The sequence below is a fragment of the Cebus imitator genome, unplaced genomic scaffold, assembly GCF_001604975.1.
Source record: "Cebus imitator isolate Cc_AM_T3 unplaced genomic scaffold, Cebus_imitator-1.0 Scaffold49, whole genome shotgun sequence".
Taxonomy (NCBI): Eukaryota; Metazoa; Chordata; class Mammalia; order Primates; family Cebidae; genus Cebus; species Cebus imitator.
Genome location: NW_016107364.1, coordinates 7,346,646 through 7,355,662, shown reverse-complemented (window position 1 = coordinate 7,355,662; position 9,017 = coordinate 7,346,646).

The window sequence follows — 9,017 nt, the reverse complement described above, 5'->3', positions numbered from 1 at the left end:
CTAAAAATATCTGACTTCTTTTTTCACTAGAGTTGTGTCCAAGCCACAATTTCAGAAAACATAAAACATAATCAAATTCTACAATACCTTAGGACAGAATGCACATTACAGAGAGAGCACATTTACATCCTGTTTCGCATTTTTCTCTGTGGCCGGCGAGTGCACTGAGGGTGAGTAGGGGCCATTTTCCTGAGGCAGGTGTTGTACAAAGAGGGTTCTGCAGAAGGAACACAAAACCAGAAACATGGTTAGTTTAAAATAATTCAATTAAGTGGGAGTCACCCTATAAATAAGCATATTGAAAAGTCCAGTGGAACACTGGAGTAATGATTAATAGAGTGTTTCCATATCAAAATTAACCCAGTTTTTAAACATCTGCATTATTATAGTACAGACATGTCTGTGGTTCATGTTCATCTTTGTACTACAAACACATATTAAATATATATTCCATTATACAAACTTGCATATGCATGATCTTCACAGTAACATAATTTATATAAGGGAGAACATAAAACGTATGCCCTCTTTATATTCTGCTGATTTAAAAAATATGTGTTGCAATCTCTGCCTTGAACGTATTCATTTACTGAGATATAAATTTTCTTTGCTGTTATGGGTTTCACAGACCCTAGAACCCACACAGGATTTTCTGGAGACAAAGTGTAGTAACATTACCTTCTAAGAGTTTTTTTTTATTTTTTTTAATGCTATTCTTTTTTTTTTTTTTTTTTCTGAAAACAAATGTAGCTTGTGCCTCTGTCTCTGACGGGGCGACACTGCTATCCTGGAGCAACCCTGACATCTCTTTTCTCCCTCCACCCTGGCCAGCACAATCGTCCCGGAGGCTCCTCCGGGCCTTCAATAAGGACAGGATGTGGTTGTGGAGCAGCTGCAAAAGGCTTCACAAATGCTGGTTGACGAGAAGTGACAGCCCTGTATATCTCTCACTGGCATTGACAGCTGACAGATGGATACCACTCACACACAGAAAAAAGCCCCCAGGACGCTTCGCCAGCATTACTCTCTGTTCATGGGGCCACAGTTGATTGAGTGCTGCTCGGAATAATAAACCCTTGCCGATTCGCGGCAGAGCAGTTTTCTCTCACACAATGCCCCGGTTTTATTTTATTTTTTTTTCCTTTCTCTAAAACATGAAAAAACATATACATGGAAGCTCTGTTTTGTGCGTTATTTTCTCTCTATTTTTGTTTTGAAAAGGAAAAAAAATCAAAATAAAAAGAAGAGGCGGAAAGAGGAAGAACAGGAGCTCCCAGCATTGGCACGGAGAGCAGAGCAGGAGCCAAGTGCAGGGACCTGCACAGCCCTGCCCGGGTTTGCTTCCTAATAACTCCCTCGGCTCTCCAATCTGTTTGTTATTATCCTTTGGATTGCTTTTATTTCTTCCTATAAATCTGCCCATCTTTAGAAGCATGGCTGCCTGGTTAGTTGGAAAACGGTCACATAAAACTGGACAGGAGACATGTGGATGCCTACTGGAGGGAGGTGGCCTGACCAAGAGGGAAAGGGGATGATGGAAAAAAGAGGTGTTCGTCCCCAAGGAGAGATGGTGAAGACAGGAGGGAAGAAAGGAGAGCCAGAAAAGCCAAGGCATCATCAGGAGCTACAGGAGCTGGGGGAGACCCGTGTTTTGCTCCACTGTTTTGAAGTGGGTGACACCCCCAGCTTTTGCTATGGTTCTTTTATTGCTTCAAATCTCCCTTCCATCCACCCCAGGAGTCTGGCTGTGCTGCCGGAGCCATTTTCCCCAGGGAGAAAGCAGTCTCTTCCGTCTGCCCGAACAGAGTGGGAATGGAAGATGCATTCTCCACGAGGGATGAATCGGAAAACTGACAGCCACAAGATAAGAGAAAGGGAGATCCGAAGCATTTACAGCTACAGATGTGCTCTTCACATGTAGTAGTGAATAGGGCTGATTTGCACTTAGATTCTTGGGTAAGTTAAATTGCAGCATTCCAGGGCGTTCTAGCCATTCAGCCTTATGTTCAACAGCATTATCAATAACCTATGACGCCTCGCGAGGTCGACACACTGTTAGCTTCCCAGCATCCCTTTTTACCTGGGGAGAAGCTCAAGAGTCTCTGTCTCAGAGTGCATCGTTTCTGCTCTTCCTTCAGCTGCCATTTCAGTGCCATACATTTTTTTGGCAACCTGGAGGTTCTGAGAGGGAGTTGGTTGGGTGCTGAAGTTTCTGGAGGCTTCCACGGTTGTCATGGAAACCTCAGGTTAGGCTTCTCCCAGTTCTCTATCTCACCCAGGGGATGGAGGATGTGGCACTCACATCTGCATGTAGATTCACTTCTGTGGCCTTGCTGGATAGGAGGGAAGAGGGGCCAGCACCTGGTGCCCATGGGGCCATGCCTGGGATTCCACGCCTGGACCACCCACTGCAGTGGGGGCACTGAGTGCATAGCGGTAGCTTCCCAGGCCAGGGAGCTTAAGCAGTCCCCATGCAGGGGAAGATGAGGCTGCTCCTCCAGAAGACTCTCGATAAAAAGGTGCTCTCCTGAGATGATCTCCCTCTAAACAAGATGAGGTACTGGCCTCCCTGAAAGAGTAGGTGTGAAGAAGCTGCGTGCCAGGAAGAGGGGCACAAACAGAGGAAAATGATACCAACCAAGATGCTCAGTGAATACCTTCCTGTTCCCAGGAAGAGGAAAGCCCATCGGCCGTCAGCAGCAGTCAGGGTGGCCGAATTTGCAAAGATGAATGAATGTATAGTATTTTCAACCTTGAAAATTGGTTCAGTGTGTTCTATTTGGGTCTAAACGAAATAACTCTGGGGTAATAAGTCCGATTTTGCAAACTGTGCATGAGTAATAATGCTCTGCATTTTTATAATGTCATGCTCTGGTTTTCTTTTTCCGTTATGGGGTCTGGTGTCATTCTACAAACTGACTTAGATACAAGTTAAATATCCATGCCTATTATCAGCTAAGTTCTTCCAGTATGGCCTCTTGACTAAGGGTCTGCAAATGTTTTACAAAAGCTCAACTAATGAAGTATTACATCAACCACAAGTCAAATAGCATATATTACTTATGCTCTGTATTATGATCCACAAAGCAGCAAATATGACGTTAACTTATTCATATCACCTAATTTGTCTCTTGCAACTTCATAAAAAATTCCTGAAATGAAAATTTCCCAAGTGGATCTTGTAAAAGGAAGTTTCCAGCAGGAATAAGCAAGAAAAAGAAAAAGGAAAACACACACACAAACAAAACAAAACGAAACAAAACAAAACTCAAAACAAAACAAAGATCATTCACACTTCATGATCTTTCCCTTTAAATTAAATAAAAGCAACAGGGTGTGCAAAACTAGATTTTTGCCATATTAATCAAGCTCAGGAGAGAATGATGCAAAGTCATAAAAATCTCAAAATAGGAAGGGTGTATCATTTAGACATTAGGACAGTTTCCCCTATATATAATGTGTTTCCTTCATATAATAACTTTTTGAACGGATACATGAAACCTGCTCAACATGTAGGATGTGGACGCCTGCCTGGATGACGGGGTGCCTGGATGATGGGTGCCTGGATGACGGGGTGCCTGGATGACAGGGTGCCTGGATGAGGGGTACCTGGATGACGGGGTGCCTGGATGAGGGGTACCTGGATGACGGGGTGCCTGGATGATGGGGTGCCTGGATGACAGGTACCTGGATGACGGGGTGCCTGGACGACGGGGTGCCTGGATGACGGGGTACCTGGATGACGGGGTGCCTGGATGACGGGGTGCCTGGATGACGGGATACCTGGATGACGCAGTGTCTGGTTGACGGGATACCTGGATGACGGGGTGTCTGGATGATGGGGTGCCTGGATGACAGGGTGCCTGGATGACGGGTACCTGGATGACGGGGTGCCTGGATGACGGGGTGCCTGGATGACGGGTACCTGGATGACGGGGTGCCTGGATGACGGGGTGCCTGGATGACGGGGTGCCTGGATGACGGGGTGCCTGGATGACGCGTTGTCTGGTTGACGGGATACCTGGACGATGGGGTGCCTGGATGACGGGTACCTGGATGACGGGGTGCCTGGATGACGGGGTGCCTGGATGACGGGGTGCCTGGATGATGGGGTGCCTGGATGACGCAGTGTCTGGTTGACGGGATACCTGGATGACGGGGTGCCTGGATGATGGGGTACCTGGATGACGGGGTGCCTGGATGACGGGGTGCCTGGATGATGCAGTGTCTGGTTGACGGGATACCTGGACGACGGGGTGTCTGGATGACGGGGTGCCTGGATGACGGGGTGCCTGGATGATGGGGTGCCTGGATGACGCAGTGTCTGGTTGATGGGATACCTGGATGACGGGGTGCCTGGATGATGGGGTACCTGGATGACGGGGTGCCTGGATGACGGAGTGTCTGGTTGATGGGATACCTGGACGATGGGGTGTCTGGATGACGGGGTGCCTGGATGACGGGGTGCCTGGATGACGGGTACCTGGATGACGGGGTGCCTGGATGACGGGGTACGTGGATGATGGCGTGCCTGGATGATGGCGTGCCTGGATGACGGGGTGCCTGGATGACGGGGTGCCTGGATGACGGAGTGTCTTGTTGATGGGATACCTGGATGACGGCGTACCTGGATGATGGCGTGCCTGGATGACGGGGTGCCTGGATGACGGGGTGCCTGGATGACGGGTGCCTGGATGACGGGGTACCTGGATGATGGGGTGCCTGGATGATGGGGTACCTGGATGACGGGGTGTCTGGATGACAGCGTGCCTGGATGACGGAGTGTCTGGTTGATGGGATACCTGGACGATGGGGTGTCTGGATGACGGGGTGCCTGGATGACGGGGTACCTGGATGATGGGATACCTGGATGACGGCGTACCTGGATGATGGCGTGCCTGGATGACGGGGTGCCTGGATGATAGGGTACCTGGATGACGGGGTGCCTGCGTGATGAGGTGGGCCCCTTCTGAGCACTCCTGAGCCCAGTCCACTCTGCCAGCACCATCTGCTCAGCCAGTGTCAGTGCCTGTCCAAGCTTTTCTAAGCACAATGCCAGCAGAAGAGGCAACACCCAAAAGAAGAGATGAAAAGCCTACAGAGCCTTCCTTCGTCAGGGCCTGGGAACGGTCGGGGATTTGAGCTGCCGTCAGTCCTCTGAGGTGGTCGCCACCGCCAGCCCCAGTTTGTGCATGGAGAAGCTGAGGCACAGAGAAGTTGCCTGACCAGGGGCACACAGGAGCTCCAGGAGTCGAATTTGTTTGTAAACAGCCTGCTCCTCCTCACTGTCTTGGTCTGCTATCACTAGGCAATGTTCTTGAAGCAAAATGGATTGTTATTTTTATTTTTTAATTTTTATTTAGTTTTATTTTTTAAGAGACAAGATCCTACTCTGGTGCCCAGGCTGGAGTGCAGTGGTGTGATCATAGCTCACTGCAGCCTTAAAGTCTTGAGTTGGAATCATCCTCCCACCTTAGCCTCCAAAGTAGCCGGGACTGCAGCCAGGAGCCACCACACCCTGCTAGCTTTTGTGCTTTTTTTGTTTTTGTAGAGAAGGGGTCTCACCGTATTCCCCAGAATGATCTCCAGTTCCTGGCCTTATGCAATTCTCCTGCTTCTGCCTCCCAAAGCACTGGGATTACAGGCATCAGCCACCGCACTGGTGAAGGCAGGACGGAAGAAAGGGGAGCCAGAAAAGCCAAGGCATCATCGGGAGCTACGGGCACAGAATGGATTTTTAAACACTTCCGTTTTATTTTTAATTTTTTAAGTCCTTTCTAACTGCATTAAGCGTAAGGCAAAGTGAAAGTTTGCTGATAATTGAAGGGCTGGATGGCAATGAGAGCCTCACGGAAAGGCAAGGAAGCCAGAGTGGAGGAGAAGGAGCTGGGCTGCCAGGCAGCAGAGGGGAGGGGCGGAGCTCACGGAATCCACCTGTTCTTGCCCCACTGGAGAGAGGGCCAAGAAGCAAAGGGGCAGGATGATGCTGGAACAGAAAACACGAGCCCTTTCACTGGACTCCAGCTGGAGCACAAATCAAGGCCATTTCACTGGGAGATGACTGGGCATCTGAGGGAAGCTCAGCCTCACCCCACACGGCCCCCATCTGGTCTTCCAGGGAGCTCTACCTGCTCATCGGGGCTGGGCACAGTGGCTTATGCCAGTAATCCCAGCAATTTGGGAAGCTGAGGCAGGAGGATCCCTTGAGCCCAGGAGTTTGAGACCAGCTTGGGCAACATAATGAGACCCTGCCTCTACAATATTTTAAAAACTAGCTGGGGATGGTGGCATGTGCCTGTAGTCCCAGCTACCTGAGAGGTTGAGGCAGGATTACTTGAGCCCAGGAATTCAAGGCTACAGTGAGCCATGATCATGCCCCGGCACTCCAAAGACAGGGAGTTGGAGTGAGAGCTTTTCTGAAAAGAAAGAGAGAGAGAAAGAAAGAGAGAGAGAGAAACCTGTGGTTGTGTGAAGAGCTACAGAGCCAGGGTTAGCTGTACTCCATCTTGGGATAAGCAGAGTTAACCTGCTGCACAGAACCTGAGAACGTGGCACACCGGTGGCTCTGGCCTGATTGTGAGCCTCTTATTGGGAACAGGGATACAGGCCTGGTCAGTGTAGGGTGTGGTCCTGGGGAAGAAAAGGCAGGATCCCTCGTCCTCACTCCTCCCAACACTCCATCTCTCCCACGTTTCTAAAGCCAACTGCTTTTGTTTTTAAAAACCTAACAGTGAATGGGCTGGACCCATCCTAGGAGGAGTGAGAATCAGGAAAATATCCTTCCAGGAGCCACCTAAGCCTAGGAGGAGAATTAATTCTGCTGGGGACATTTAATTAAATGAATCATTATGTGCCTTGCAAGGAGCACCCAGAGGCCTTGTTGTGTTTGCATCCCTGGCTCTGGACGGCTGGGGACAGCAAAGCTCCGCCCGTAGGGAGGGACAGAGGTGGGGAAGCTAAGTGACGTGTGTCCATCTTCATCAAAATTTTCTCCCAATTCAACTTTGATCCAGTAATAGTCAAAGCAAAGAGTCACAGACATTTAAACTGGTTACATGCCAGTTTTGCAGCTGTAAATAATCAGGTTCAGAGACTAAGAGATTAGTGTTCAGCTAACTGGGGACTTCTTTTCCCCCGACACAAGCACTTTGCTTCTTTCTGATCCATGGCTCAAATGGAGTATGGCGCTCTCCCAGGGGCTTGAGATCACTTACGGCCACTTCACTTCCTCTAGTTGTCCCCTGCAAGGGACCTTGCAGTCAGTCAGCCTCTGTGTGGACAGGACACCTTCCCTTCCACAGCCTTCCAGAGTGTATGCAGCCTTCCATCCTGTCTGCACCTACCTTTAGCTCCTCTGATCACGTTGGGTGCAGGGTGCCTGAGGCATGTTAGGTCCTGAAACTGATGGGATGTGAGCTACCTGTTGCCACACTCCTGGGAAAGGCGGCCACCTCCCCTCATCCCGGGAGTGGGGCAGCCTGGTGCTCCCTGCCGTCCAATCCTGCACTCTGTGTGACCTGTGATGAATTCCTCAGTCTTCCAAATCCACCTGCTCCTCAGCGAGCATTACTGGCTTCTCTCCTTGCTGCTACAGTTTGAGGCTTTTGATTTTAATAAATTAGAACAAAGGCATGATATAATGAGGGTACAGTATAGAATATATGGATACGCACATAGGCATACGTATAAATTTCCCCTTGTGTGATGCTTTACATCTGAAACCCCAAGAAATAGAAAATTGAAACAAAGCGGGTGCTTCTTTTGCCTAAATGTGCTTTCTATTTGTTGTGAATTCTTCTATGCAAAGCAGATTCCAACAGCAGAAAGCATTTGAGAAGGAAAAAAGGAGCAGGGATCTCTTGAACTCTGCTAACATCCTCCTTACGGTTATTGAGGACATTACTCCATCAACAAATAGGAAACAGTCTCAGATACCTCTGTCATTCTAACTGCCCCACCATTTCTTCAAGAGTTTCCACTGACAGGTAGAGTAGCATAAAATTGTTGCCAAAAGTATGTCAAGACGTTTTCAAGGAATAACCCTGCGTTCAGTGTTCCCTTTGAATAAAACGTAGTATCATTCGTTGCAGAAGAGAATCATCTTGTAATTCTTACACACTCAGGTTTGCAGTGAGGATTAAGTGGACCAAAATTAGGCTACCTGTCGGAAGGTTATTTGGAAATGGTAAAACACTAAGCAAATGGCACTATGCGTGATACTCAAGTAAATTTCTAGGACAAGGATGCTTCTAAAGAAAGAAACCAATACCCGTCTACTAATACCCAATAGGTCAAAAGATTGTAGATAATCATGGATTAATTGTAAACATAAAGAAAGAGACTTTTAAAAGTATATGAAAGCTACTGCTTTGGGGCAAACTCCAGCACCATGAAAGCTGAAATGTTTTCTTTTATCAGATATCCTTTTCTGGCACCTGAAATTGTTTCTTTCATGTCTGATAGTGAAGAAGGAAGCGGCGCTCTCCCTGGAGATGAGCGATTGTTACCATGGTCTCATAACATATTGGCAGCCAGTGTGGCATCCGCTACACCTGTCACTCAAGCGGCACTACCTGCAGATGTGGTGGCAGGCTGGGGCTCCCTCCTGCCCCCGCCCCCACCTGGCACTGGACACCTGGAGATGTGTCCTGGCAGCCCCTCCCCTGGCAGAGGGAGGGCTCCGGAGGCCACAGGATGGGAGATCTTGGGTATCAGTACTGGGACCCAGTGCCAGCAGACCCACAGAGCACCAAAGAGAATCCATGGGCTGCAGAGAGACAGAGCTGCTGTGCTGGCTTTCCCAGGAAGAAGAATGCCAGAGCGAATGCTATTCCATGAGGCACAGGATTGAGGGGTGGATTTCTAAGTTTGGGGAACACGTCCCTAGACCTCAGCACGTAGTATCATCAAAGAGATCAAGGAAAACCTGAAAGCCTTCTTGGTAGTAGAGAAAGAAGTTAGGTGGTGAATACAAAGCATCAAACAGGGCTGGGCGTTTAGTTATTTTCCTCATCCGT